General features: G+C 52.1%; 1 non-coding gene across 1 annotated transcript; it reads left to right on the top strand.

Moving 5' to 3' along the window:
- The first annotated feature begins 14,407 nt into the window (after nt 1–14,407).
- LOC125174128 (U5 spliceosomal RNA) lies at nt 14,408–14,523 on the top strand. The gene has a single exon (XR_007155260.1). It is a non-coding gene; the product is annotated as a U5 spliceosomal RNA (small nuclear RNA).

Below are 14,523 nucleotides of genomic sequence, written 5' to 3'. Positions count from 1 at the left end.
AGGTCCCTGGGCCTCGAGGCCCCTGTTACCCGAGAGTGGCCAGGGCACTGCCCTCCCGGTTCCATCTCAGCCTGATTCAACATGTGTCTTCAAGCACCTAAGTCCTTTCTGAGGAAGTGACGCTGAAGTTGAGGGAGTGGGGCTCATCCGGACAAGGGGGACAGGAGGGGGACAGCAGGGGGGCGGGCTCCATCAGACAGACTCGGCCTGTTGGGCAATGGAAGAGACCACCATGGGGCTGGGCTGTGGGGAGAGAGGGGGCAGGCTGGACCTCGTGGGGCTTTCGAGATCGTATCCCCAGAGCCACCGGCAGGAGTTAAAGGAATTCACACGTGTGTGGTGACAGGACCCAAGGTGCCACCCTCCCCGCCGTGGAAAACAACTTGGGGTGAGAGGAAAGTCAAATGACAGTCTTGGGCCTCAGGCCAGGGCGCAGGAGAGGGAGAGAGGGGTCGTCTCAGAGCCAGGGGACTGAAGGCTCCTGACACATCATTCCAGGAAGTGGCTTCATAGGACTTCGACGGCTTCCTGAGAGGCAGCCGTATCCCTGAGGGCAGGGGTGAGGTGTACAGACTGAAGGAGGAGACAGGGGAGGGGTATGGGGGCTTCCCTGATCCTGGGGGCCGGAGCAGAGGCCTGGGCCCAAGCGGACAGAATCCCAGGCCCCTCTGGCTCACACTCCCAGCTAGGCAGTGGGTAGAGCTCAGGGGTAGAGCATTTGCACACTCCCAGCCAGGCCTCTGGAGCCCCAGGCCCCAAGATGGCTGTTCACCTGAGCACCCCCTCCCCCAGCATGGAACAGAAAGCAGGGGAGACAAGGGGACAGTCAAAAAAGGAAAAACACGGCTGGGAAGGTCAGACAGCCCCGGGGACGGGCGGCTCTGCCCCCTCGCCCTCGTGCTCGCTGGGCGCGGACAGGAAGCGGTTGGAACCAGCTCCAGAATTTTGCAGGCGGGGCCGCTGGGGGGGAGAGGTGCCCGTGACCACTAGCCATTGGGCGGCCCCATTGGTCCTGCAGGCTGACCTCACTGCCCAGGCCCGCAGGAGCGCTTCCTGGGGTCACATTCCGCGCTGAAGAGCCCCTCTCCAAGGTCTTGGTTGGCGCCAATGTCTTTTTAGGAACCAAGGGTCTAATTTTAGTGTCCCGGCCTTCGACACCTTCTCAAAATAGCTCCCTGTTTTCCCTCTTGTCCCTGCCCCTTCCTTGGAGAAGGTGAACCCCCTGCATCCCTGCGGTCCGGGTTGGTAAGCTCAGGCCCAAAGCCTTGTATGGGTTTTGTTAGAGGAACCCGTGTCCCTGCCGCGTGTTCCATGTGACCTGACCCAGAGCGCTGGCCTCTGGAGAGGGTGGCTCACTGGGCCCACCGGGCCAGGGATGCCCCAGCAGCCAGAACTCACGCCTGCCCCCTTCCCGTCCGTCTGCCGTGGCTCAGGTGTGACCCGAACTCAGGTCCCCACCCTCCTGGAAATCGAACCTGAATAACCCCGCCCAGCCTCTACCCGTAGGAAGTATGGGTCTGCTGACCCCTCGACCCAGGGAAGCCTCTATTTTCCTTTTTGCAGGTTCTGCCGTTCTTGTATTGCTGACAATTATTGCTATTATTTTCTGAGCACTTACTATGGTGCCAAGGGCTTCTCGTGCATGATTTATTTCATTTACCTTCTCAGCCACCCTGTGAGGCGGACGCTGGTGGTGTCCCCCAGACTGTGGGGCCGCCGAGGGGCGGAATGGGATTTGAACTCAGGAGATCCGACCCCCGGCTTCTGCTTTACCGGTGTCACCACACAGACACCCTCCCTGGATCCTCACCACCGCCCTTCCTGCACCACCTTTGTCCCAGCCCGTGTCCCGGATACTCAGATCCTTCGAGGCATCCCAGGCGAGCAGGCCAGAGGGGCCGTCCCGCTTGCCTGAGGTCACACAGCAAACTACGCAGCCAGGGCGGAGCACATCAGGGCCTCGGGAAGCTCCTTCAAGCCCCCAGAGTGTCTAAATTCATCCAAGCAACCTTTGACTGTCAGGACGAGAAAAGACAATGTAGGTAAAAGTAGATAAGATAAAGAGCCATTGTTTGTTTGTTTGTTTGTTTTTTGGAGGGGAGGGGATGGGAGAGGGGCAGAGGGAGAGAGAGACAACATCTTAGGCAGACTTCACACTTAGCCACAGAGCCTGACCTGACAACCCCGGGATCGTGACCTGAGCCGAAATCAAGAGTTGGGCAACCCGCCGAGCCACCCAGGCGCCCCAAGAGCCAGCCACTCTTCCGAAAGGAGCCGGAGACCAGCAACGTTCCTAAATGCTGTCCCCTCCACAGCCAGTGCCCAGTGCCAGGCAGATGGCCACGCCCGCCAGGAGGAGAAGGGGGGCTGTTACTCAGCCAGAAGTGGTGCCACGCCTTGAAATGACCAGAGGGACGGATGATAACCCTGCACTTCCCATGTAAATAACGCAGTTGCTACAAACACCTATCAAAAGGGCAGGTGGACCAAAGCAAGCCGGGTGACAAATAGTGCTTGACCTGTGACCTCAGTGCCGGGGACACAGCAGGGCTTGCGGAGGCCAGCCTAACCCTAACCCTGGAGAATCTTTTGGGGGGTTGCCCTTGTATTGTCAGATGCCGTGGAAAATTCAAAATCTTCTGTAAAAATCTGATTTTTCAATCTTGGCCAAAAATTTTAAGATCTTTCCTGACTGCCGAGTTTCCACCAAGACGTGTATGTGGGCGGTATCCAGCCACGGGGAGGGCCGGGGAGCGGGGGGGGGGGGGGGGGGGGGCAGCATTTGCTGTGAGCTTATGCTTTTTTTTGTTTGTTTGTTTACAAAGCACAGTGTCTTGTATAACTGTCACCCCGACCCTGTGAGCAGACTGGGCAGGCCCACCGTGTCCATTTGACAGATTGGGAAAACCAAGGCCCCAGTGAGTGAAGCGCTTTGCAAGCATCACACAGCAGTGGGAGAGCACGGATTTAAACTCGGATCTCTCTGATTCCAAAGGGGTGCTCTTTCTGCTTGGATAGGTCAAGGCTGTGTGGTGAGGGGAGGGGTGGGGCCGCCTGCAGGAGAGGGAGCCACAGTCTGCACTTCTGCACCGGGCGAGCTGACCCTACCCTGTTACCTGAACTCCCGGCTCCCAGCTCTCAGCACCTAAGAAAAGCTCAGGGCGGAGCTAAGGCTGCGGAGGTGTTGATGAGGCCGGTGACTCAAAGAGATTTGTCGTTCGGAAGGCGGCCCCACCCCCCTTGGCCTGGCTGGTGGAATGCAGAAAAGAAGGGTCAGGTGACGGACAGGCGTCAGTGATGGACAGACGCCAACGTCAATCCCAGGAGCTCCAGGCTGAGACCCGCCCCACCTCCGAGGCCACCTCCCCATCTGTAGGCTTCCTGTTTTACCCCCCACCCTGGCCGCTCACCCCCCAAAGCGTCCTCACATCACCAGGGCTTGCCTGCCTCTTGGGGCTCCAAAGCCCTGAGATCCCTCGTGGGGGAACCGCAGCAGAGATGCCTCCCGTTGATTTCATCCGTCCTCAGGGCAGGGATGAACTGATTTGCTGCAGACCCTGCCTTACTGGAAAGCAGCGGCATTCCTGGTGCCCTAAAGGAGACCCAAGAGAAGCCACAGGTGGCTCCAGCCTCGGGACACCCCGGGCACAAACGCACTGTGGAAACACCTGTTTGGCAGCTACCCTGCCCCTGCTGCCCCCCACCCTTCACTCACAAACATATGGCCGAGCAGCCACCAGTTTGTCAGTGGGGCCCAGTCCTGGCCTTTCAGAGAAAACGAAACCAAAATCCCCCACCCACAGGACTCGGTTCTGTTGGGTTTCTTAAAGCCCCGACCTCTGATATGTTTTAACATCACATATAGACAATATGATGTTTGTCTTGCCAGGCTTTTTCTAGAAAAGCCGCTATTGTTGAAGTAGAATTTTCCCGCCAGCCCTATTTTTTTTTTAATTCGTTTAGTGTTTTTTTATTTATTCTTGAGAGAGAGACAGACAGAGCACAAGCGGGAGAGGGGCAGGGAGAGAGGGAGACACAGAATCCGAAGCAGGTTCCGGGCTCTGAGCTGTCAGCACAGAGCCCGACAGGGGACTCGAACTCACGAACCATGAGACCATGACCTGAGCCGAAGTTGGACATGTAATCGACTGAGCCACCCAGGCGCCCCCCTCCAGCCCGCTTGTAAAAGAAGCAAGAATTATCGGAAAATCAGGATGATGCCTATTACTGTGACTATAAGTGCACTTGAGAAAGCAGTCTCTGGGACTCTTTTTGTCCCACCCCTCAGTTCTGTCTTACCAGGATCCCAATTCTATCCTTACTCAGGGAACAGTGTAGAGTAAGAAACAGCTGCATGCGGGGGTCTGACCACTGACAGGCCACCAACCCCCACTGACCACCTATTACAATTTGGTGCTCTTACATGCTGACCCGTTTAATCCTGACGCTAACCTGAGCATTAAGGCATTATTGCTCCATTTTACTGATGAGTAAAACTGAGGTTCAGAGAAATGAAGCAACTTGCCCAAGGTCACACAGCCCTCTAACAGGCAGAGCTGGGATTTGAACGGAGGTCTGAGTTACTGCAAGTTCTATGCCCTTTCCAATGCACCAAGCATGACTCTCAGGGGAGACAGAATGAGGTTGGCTTTGACCCCTGTGCGGCTGATCCCAGGCCAGAAGGGGGACAGGCCCTCCTGCACTGCCTAGGAACACCCACGCAAAGACAAAGATCTCCTATAAGAGTTCCCCTGCCTCACCTGCTCGCCTGAGGTAAGGGGTGGGGAAGAGCCCAGCCTGGCCTCTGGCTGAGCCACAGCGCGGGTCTTCCCCATCTGACCCATCCACCCCTTCCCAGATCCAGGATAGAGCTGGCGGTGTCACTGAAGGGAAAAGAGAGCCTTCAGCGCCACCTGCTGGAGATACAATAGCAGCGTCTGCTGTTTCCCCAGAGCAAGTGCTTCCTGGCCACGGGAGGTGGGGAGGGGGGTGGGATATGATGGAGGGCAGGGAGGGGGCCATGCTCCCTCTCAGGGGATTAACTCCTGTACTTGACATTATAAACAGGTGTGGGTATTCCTCCTGCCATAAACTTAGCAGTTATCTTCGGGAAGCTCACAGTAATTCTGCTATGGACATTCCTGCCTGTGTCTTTCGGTGGCTTATACACACACATACACACACACACACGGTGTTTGGTTACGCACCTATAAGTAGAAATACTGGATCATGGGGTATGTGCCCGTTCGGCTTCAGCAGCCACTTCCGTATAGTTTTTCAAAATGATTTTACCAACTGACTCTCTCCAGCAGTATATGTCGCTCCACATGCTCATCAATACTGGGTATTGTCAGCTTTTCAACATTGTATCCGTTCTGGTAAGTGCATAATGATATTTCACTGTCGTTTTAATTTGCAATGGCAAATAATGCTGAGCACTTTTCATATGCCTACTGGCCATTTGAATATGCTCTTCGGTGAAGGACCTATACAAATTTTTCCCAGTCTTCTAGTACATTGTCTGTCATTTTCTTATCGATTGGTAAGAGTTCTTCATATATTCTGGATAGAAATCCATTGTCCCAGATACATATTGCAAATATCTTTTTCCACTTGGTGACCTTACCTTTTTCACTCTCTTCATGGAGTCTTATCAGAGCTTCGTTTTAATATAGTCCAGTTGATTGGTCTTTTCCTTCATGGAAAAGTGTTTTTAGACTTTAGGAAATCTTTCAAGGTCATGAAATGCTCTCCTGGTTTACCTTTTAGAACGTGGATTGTTCTACCCTTCACATTTAGGAACCGGTCTGTGTGTGTGATATAAGAAAGGTGTCTCCATTTTGAAACTCGGTTGCTAGAGCACCATGTTTTGAAATAAATTTTTAATGTGTATTTGTTTATTTTGAGAGAGAGAGAGCGTGAGTGAGGGAAGGGCGGAGAGAGAGAGGGAGAGAGAATCCCAAGCAGGCATCGCTCTGTCGGTGCAGACGCCAACACTGGGCTCGATCTCACGAACCGTGAGGTCATGACCTGAGCCAAAACCAAGAGTCGGACGCGGACGTGACTGAGTCACCCAGGCGCTCAGATACATACAGCACGATTTCTTAATGAATACATTAGCTGTCTACTATGGGTGTGGTTGTTTTACATCACGTGACTGTATACACGTGGCTCTATTTCTGGACTATTTTGTTCCATTTGTCTCTGTCTGCCCTTGCACCAATACCACACTGTTTCAATTACTGGAAGTTATTCTAAGCTTGAGCGCACATAGCTTTGTTTTAGCCAACACCATATGTCCTTACCAACATTCAGAGAAGTGTTTGTGATTCTAGCTATTCCGGAGGGTGTAATGTAGCATTTCATTGTGGTTTTAATTTCTATCTTCCTAATAAGAAATGATGTTGAGTACCTCTTACGTGCTTATTGGGCCTTCCTACATCTTTGGGGGGCAGGGGGGAAGCGTCCATTCAGATCTTCTGCCCAGTTTTTACTAGGTTCTGTTTTTACTAGCGGATTTGTAGGATTTCCTCATATACTCTGCATACAAGTCCTTTGCTAGATGAATGGATGGGGAATGTTATCTCCTAGTCTGTGGCTTGCTTTTTCACTCTCACTGCCTTAATGAGCAGAAATGTTTACTGTTAGTGGAATACAAATTATCTACTTATTTTTATACGCGACGCTTTTTGCGTTCGCTCTAAGTAAATTTCACCTACCCCACGGTCATGAAGATATTCTCCTATGTTTTCTTCCAGAAGCTTTATGATCGTAGCTTTTATGTGTAGGTTTATGACCCATCTTAATCCCTACTTTGGGGTTAATTTGTTCCTCCTCTCCCAGCTTCATAAAGTGGAAACTTAGAATTTTTATTTTTAAATCTTTCACTTGAAGCTACGAGCTCCCTTCTAAGGACATTAGCCACTTCCCACAATTTTTTATGTGTTTGTTTTTATTATCACTGAGTTTAAAATAGCTCCTAATTTCCCTTTTGATTTCTCCTTGGGCCATGGATTAATTTGGAAGGGTGTTGTTTAACGATCAACTATTTAAGGCTTTCCTAGATAACTTACGGTTTTCGATTTCTCATTTAGTTCTCTTGTGGTCAGACAACACGCCCTGAAAGATTTTAGTGTTCTCCAATTGATTCTGTCACACTGTGCCTCATTGCATCTTTTTCTTTTTTTATTTAAAAAACTTTTCTTAAATGTTTATTCATTATTTTTCAGAGAGAGAGAGAGACAGAGCATGAGCAGGGGAAGGGCAGAGAGAGAGGAAGACACAGAATTTGAAGCAGGTTCCAGGCTCTGAGCTGTCAACACAGAGCCGGACGCGGGGCTCACACTCACAGACTGTGAGACCATGACCTGAGCCGAAGTCGGACGCTCAACCGACTGAGCCACCCAGTGGCTTTCCATAAGGAAAAGGCTAGTGTCCATGAGGCTAGTGTCCTTCCATAAGGACAATAAGGAATGTCCTTATTCATCTCCGGCAATATTCCTGGTCTTAACATCTACATCGTTTGATATTACTACAAGTATACAAGACTTGTAAGGTCTACTAATGCATAATTTTCCGTCCTTGTAGCTTCAACCTCTTTGTATCTTTATAGTTCGAGTGTATTTCTTTTGTGGCATCATATGGTTGAGTCTTACTATTGGATACCCTCTGGCCTTTAATTGGAAGATTTTATTCATTTATATTTAATGTAATGTAATTACTTATACCATTGGGTTTAAGTCCATCACCTTGTTACGTGTTTTCTATTTATCCTCTCTTCTTTGTTGTTCTTTTCCTGAATTCTTTGGGGCTAATCGAATAATTTGATATTCCTTATTAGTTTTTTAGCTATACCTTTTTATATTGCTCTAAGGATTATGCTATGCATTATTAACTTCCCAGAGTGTACCTAGAATCAATATTTTACCACTTCAAGTAAAAGGTAAATACTTTAAAAGAGCATAATTCCATTTAAACTCCTTCTTTGTGTGATTAATCTTGTATATTTCACTTCCAGGTTATAAACCCCCAAATACAAATTATTACTTTTGTTTTAAACAGTTGACGTTTACTAAAAAAAATTTTTTTTTTAAGTTTTTTTCAACGTTTATTTATTTTTGGGACAGAGAGAGACAGAGCATGAACCGGGGAGGGTCAGAGAGAGAGGGAGACACAGAATCAGAAACAGGCTCCAGGCTCTGAGCCATCAGCCCAGAGCCCGACGAGGGGCTCGAACTCACGGACCACGAGATTGTGACCTGGCTGAAGTCAGACGCTTAACCAACTGCGCCACCCAGGTGCCCCTACTAAAAATTTTTAAAAGCATCTCCTCTAGCATGACAAGCTGAGGGTCTCTCCAGAGGGCAGGCAGGGTGGGCGTCTGGATGGAGGAAGAGAATCACACATGGCAGGGCTGGGCAGGAGGAAAGGAAGCAGTCTGGGTGGTCCCGCTGCTACGCCCCTGCTCAAAATGTGGTCCGTGGGCCAGCATGATAGAAATGCAGCATCCCGGCCCAACCCAGGAATTACCCGGTCAGCATGTGCACATCCGCCAGAGGCTCCCCCCACCCCCCCACCCCCCCACCCCCCGCCACCCAGTGGTCTTCATGCACGTGAAAGTCGGAGATGCCCTGCAGTAGAATCATACCTGGGCTGTTTGTAACGCTCACTTGGCACAAGGGAGCAAGAGAGCAAACTCAAATGAGCGTATTCGTACCTGAGGTCAGGATTCCTGGGGCCCGTGCAAATAAAGTAATCGCAGAAGTGACCTGAGGTGGACAGCGACCCACAGACCATCAAGCCCAACCCCTTCACTTTACACATCGGGAGACTTTACCGGCACATTTTTCTTGCCCACCTTCGATTTTGACAACCGTGCTTTCCTCTCCCTTCCAGGATACCCACCCCTCCACGCCCACCTCTGTCTCTACGGTTAGGGTGGTGCTACCCACTCCAACACCTTCCTTCCAGAGAGGACGTGTGATCCAGGTTAGGCCGCAGACATGGAACTTTTGCTGCGACTATGGGGGAAGAGAGAGGGAAGAGGCACCCTCTTTCCACGAGGATGACATGAGATCAAAAGCTCTCGGGAAGCCATTCTCTGCCCTCCTGGCATGAGCCACATATACTGGAAGGCCTCACAATGGAAGCTTGTCCAACAGATGGAAGTGCAACACCCTAAGGACAGCACGAGCCCCTGGATCCAGCCATGCCTGAACCTGCTTAACGCTTTTCAGTAGGTTTTTCATGAGCCAATACAACCCCTTTGGTGCTTTAGCCAGATTGAGCTGAGTTTCTGTTACTATTTGGTAAAATCACGGTGCCCACCCCCCTCCTCCCCATGGCCCAGAGTTAGCGTAGGCTTTGTAATGACATGTCCCTCCCCGTCTAATGTCAAAAGGGGCTTCCCCCCTTCCCCACTCTCTGCCCCTTTCTTGGGGACAGTTGGGCTAAAAGCAACTTCTCAGAGAAGTATCTGTCTGCTTCCTGAGAGAAGGGACAAGGGGGGAGGGGAGTGGGAGGTCGGGGCCGAGCCTCTCAGAGCTTTTCCAACGAGGAAGCCACAAAAGGAGGGGAGGGCTCTGGGATAAGACTGACCCAGAGGATAGAGACCTTGGACCTCTGCCACGGGTGCCCCATCTCGGGGTGCAGAACAAGGCCTGGGATGTCAGCGGCAGCCACGGCTCCTGAGTTTCTTCCCCATGTGGGGCACACGCTCAGTTCCCGAGATCCAAGATGAAAAAAGACATGACCTCTGTCGCCCCCTCTGGGGAGACGGAACGCAGCAGGACAACCCCACGAACGCCAAGAAGCAGGTGCTCCGTGCTGACCATGGGTCATGAAAAAGAACCCCTCGGTTGGAGTGCCAAGGATGGCTTCCTGGAGGAGGAGGCAGGTGAGCCGGGCCTCAGGGGAAGAGGAGAGAGGCAAGGGCTGGACATCCTGGGAAGGGAGAGCAGAAGGGAGCAGACAGGCCCCGGGAGCAGCAGGCTGGTCTGGAGAGGAGCAGAGAGTGCCATACAGGAGCAGGTGGTGAGGGGCGGTAGGTGAACCACAAGGCTGGGCTTTGCTGGGTGTTCACGCAGAAGCCCTGGAGGGTCAAGTGGGTTCGGGAGGTATTTTTCTGGCAATTGTGGCAGTGTGGATGACAGCAGGTAGAGCAGGTGAGAAGGCCAATGGGGGCTGCCTGCTTGTGTTTGAGGCCTGTCTCTCCGGGCGGGGGTGACAGGGCCACGAAGCTGGGTGCGGAGTTTGAGAGCAAGTTGGGTGGGGGAGGACTGAGCAGAGGTCCTCGGGGTGAAAGTGGGCAGATGAAGTCAGAGAAAGCCTCCCGGGAACTACAGTCACACCTGCCATATACTGAGGGCCGACTATATGTGAGGGACTCTGCTGGGCGCTTTGGATGACTTTTCTCCTGTAATCCCGACATGAGACCTGTGAAACAGGCATTTGTATCCCAGAGGAGAGAAGACTGAGACTCCGAGAAGAGAACTAAGCTGCCCAAGGGCACACGGCACAGGGCAAAGTGATTTATTCTGCTGCGGAAATCTAAGGGCTGAAATCTAAGGGCTGAAATCTAAGGGCTGCGGCAAGCAGGGTGGGACGAGAAGGGCAGGTGGGGAGCCTCGGGAAGGGGTGGCAGGAGCTGCACCACAGGAGCAGAGACCTGCCACGGGGCTGCCTTAGGTCCAAGCAAAGGGCTGCAGGGCTCAGAGCACCCCGGGGGGTGTCCCTCGTGCTGTCCGGAAGGCCGCCTGCCCACGTTCCCCACCTGTGCCCCAGGCCTTCGCGCCCCCTCCCCACCTCCACCCCGAGTGGTGCTCATCCCAGATTGCAATTCTCTGCTATTCCCTAATCAACCCATTTTGCCAGTAAAATAACCAGGAGCTTTATTTGTAAGATAACAGGTGACACAGGTTCCAGGGATGAGAATCTGGAGTTCGTGAGCATCATTACTGAGCCTCCCACACCCCCTCCGCTGCTCACGCTAGACCTGAAATCAGGGCACGGGGATGGGAAGGAGTAACCGAGAGCGCCAACCGCCTGCCTTGACCTGTTTGCCCTGCTTGATCTGGGCACTATGCTGGACTCACACATACAGCAGAGAAAAGGCATGAACTAGAACTGAATCTACAGAGAGCAGCACGAATCGATCTTGAAAACCTGACGTTGCGTGAAAAAGGCAAGTTGCAGAAGGATTCGAATATAAGCGTTGCTTTAAGTTTATTTATTTCGGGGGGGGGGAGGGGCAGAGAGAGAGAGGGAGATACAGAATCGGAAGCAGCTCCAGGCTCCGAGCTGGCAGCGCAGAGCCGGACGAAGGGCTCGAACTGGCGAACCCTGAGATCATGACCTGAGCTGAAGTCAGACGCCCAACCAACTGAGCCACCCAGTCTCCCCAAAAGTGTTTTTTTTAAAAATTATTGTTGTGATAGGGGCACTCACTCAGTGGAGCATCCGAGACTTTGGTTCAGGTCACGATCTCCTGGTTCGCGAGTTCGAGCCCCGCCTCGGGCTCTGTGCTGACAGCTCGGAGCCTGGTGCCTGCTTCGGATTCTGTGTCTCCCTCTCTCTGCCCCTCCCCCCGCTCATGCTCTGTCTCTCTCCCCAAAAGTAAAAGAAACAGAGAGCAATTGTTGGGTCATAAGATCATCCCGCATTTAACTTTTTGAGGAACCACCAAGTTTTCGCACATCACCTTTCACATTCCCCCCAACGGTGCGCAGGGTTCCAGCTTCTCCACATCCTTACCCACCCTCGTCATTCTCTTTATTATTATTATTATCGCCATCCTCGTAGGCGCGAGGTGAATTAAGTTGGTTTTAATAAGGTGATTTCTGACAGTCTTTTTTTTTTTTTTTTTTTTTTCTGAGAGTAAAGGTGTTCCTCCCTTTGTTGTGTTCGATTCTTGAATTCCACAAGAGGAAAGGGAGATGGGGTCTGGGGCGCTTTTCTGGCTCCTACCCCCCCTCCCTCCTTCGTGTTGGGAAATAAGGAAGCCCGCGGTATCTGCTGGCAGGCAGGGGAGACAGGCAGGGGTGAGGCTGGGAGCCCAAGCGGAGGGTCAGCCTTGGTGGGGAGTGGGCAGAGGAAGGGGCAGGGACGGGCAGGCTGGTAGATCTGGAGGAGGGAAGGCGGGGCTTCTGCTGGCTCAGTGAGATCCCCGGCGTGGTCAGTGTCAGAGTGAGAGTCAGGAAGGGGACCTTGGAGGCGGCACAGGGAGAACGTTTAAAAGGCACTGCAACACCTGCTTCCACCTCACCCCCTCCCAGCGGTCCCTACGGAGCCCCCCCCCGCACCCGGCCCCCTCCCTCCCTCACCATCACCCTCCCTGCAGCTGGGAGCTTCCTGCACCCCCACTCCTTAGAAATGCCTCTGTTCAGGGGCGCCTGGGTAGTTCAGTGGGTTAGCGTCCGACTCTGGATTTCGGCTCGGGTCATGTTCTCGTGGTTTGTGAGTTCAAGCCCCACATCGGGCTCTGCGCTGACCGTGCAGAGCCTGCTTGGAATTCGCTCTCTCCCCTCTCTCTCTGACCCTACCACGCTTGCTTTCTCTCTCTCCCTCAAAATAAATAAACTTTAGGGGCGCCTGGGTGGCTCAGTCGGTTAGGCGGCCGACTTCAGCTCAGGTCATGATCTCACGGTCCGTGAGTTCGAGCCCCGCGTCGGGCTCCGTGCTGACAGCCCAGAGCCTGGAGCCTGTTTCGGATTCTGTGTCTCCCTCTCTCTGACCCTCCCCCGTTCATGCTCTGTCTCTCTCTGTCTCAAAAATAAATAAACGTTAAAAAAAATTTTTTTTAATAATAAATAAATAAATAAACTTTAAAAACAAAGGAAAGAAAGAAATTCCTCTGTCCAAGGCCACCGACCTCCCCACCATGACACCCATGACACGCTTACCATAGCTGCCCTCGACTTCTGTGCAGCCCCAGCTCCTGGTTTTCTTGTGGCTTCCTGGGGACATCCTAATCCCCTTCACACGTTCCTGCAGCATCCACCCCTCCTTTATGCCACCACCACCCAAGGACCCACCTAGACTTCTTCTTCCCTCTCCTCACTTTCCTCTTTCCCAGGCCTTCCTCCCTCCACACCCCCATGCCGGCCACCTGGAAGTCTTCTCTGGCTTTAATGCTCAGCTTCCTAATTCACCTGCCCCAGACTCCTTGTCTCTACAGTCGCCACATCAGCCAGAATGGTTGTCCCACAGTGGTTCTCTGCCTCACCTGCATCAGAGTCACCTGGGGGACTTGTGCAATCCCAGCCTGCAGGGCCCCACCCCCGGGGTTTGAGATCCAGTAGGTCTGGGGAGGGACCCAAGAGTTCGGGTCTCTGGCAGGTACCCAGGTGATACTGACATGCTGGTCTGGGGACCACGTGGAAGGAACTACTGCCTTAAATAACTCATCTGATCGCGTTGGTCTCTTGTAAAGCTCCTGGGTGCCTCGCCATTGCCCCCAAGGTAAATGACAGCTCCCATCTTGGCACTGAAGGCCATCTGGTCACTCACCCTCTCTGCACTGCCTAGAACACCCTCACCGCCCTAGGCGTGCCTAGATGTCAGCGAACATTCTGTTATCAGTGCTTACCACGCACACTCAGCCTCCCCATCACATACAGGCTCACTGAGGATGAAATGTCGGGGATGTCTCTCTATCCTTGCAGCCCAGCACAGGATTTAACACGCTGCCCAGGAAATTGTCGTTGAGGGGCGCCTGGGTGGCTCAGTCGGTGAAGCGGCCGACTTCGGCTCAGGTCATGATCTCACGGTCCGTGAATTTGAGCCCCAGTCGGGCTCTGTGCTGACAGCTCAGAGCCTGGAGCCTGCTTCAGATTCTGTCTGCCTTTCTCTCTGCCCCTCTGCTGCTTGTTCTCTCTCTCTCTCTCTCTCTCTCTCTCAAATATAAATAAACATTAAAAAAAAATTTTTTTAAAGAACGTTGTTGAATGAATGAAGATAAATATTTTCAAGTTTTATTTTATTTTTATTATTTTACTTAAGTACAAAAGGAATTTTTACTTGGGGTCAAAATTTATAAAATTTATAAAAGATTTTTTCTGGTTGCTCCAAAGCGTAAATCCTGACAATCTGGCCTCCGCTCTGCCCCCTGGTGGTAGTCTCAGTCCCCGCAGGAAAACGAATACACTGTTTAAGGCATTTCCGGGAACCGGGGCGTGACGATGTAGGTTCATTTGCATACCCAAGAGGCATTGCATACCGGGCAATTTCCGACTTAGAAATGACGAGATTTTCCTTTTGCGGTTGAATTCTTTTTCCCCAAGAATAAGGCCGCTCCCACAGAATTGTCTGGGGGAATGACGAAAATCACTGGCTCTTTCGAGCAGAGAATCACCATCACTGAATTCGGGGTAACAGTTACCCGAGGAATGTGTGCGGGCGACTCGAGAGCATACTCTGGTTTCTCTTCAGATCGCATAAATCTTTCGCCTTTTACTAAAGATTTCCGTGGAGAGGAACAATTCTGAGTTTCTAACCAATTTTTTGAGGCCTTGCACTTGCAAGGCT

This window comes from Prionailurus viverrinus, chromosome C1 (assembly GCF_022837055.1).
Source record: "Prionailurus viverrinus isolate Anna chromosome C1, UM_Priviv_1.0, whole genome shotgun sequence".
Classification (NCBI taxonomy): Eukaryota; Metazoa; Chordata; class Mammalia; order Carnivora; family Felidae; genus Prionailurus; species Prionailurus viverrinus.
The sequence above is the reverse complement of the archived record's forward strand: the minus strand, read 5'-3'. Positions and strand labels throughout refer to the sequence as shown.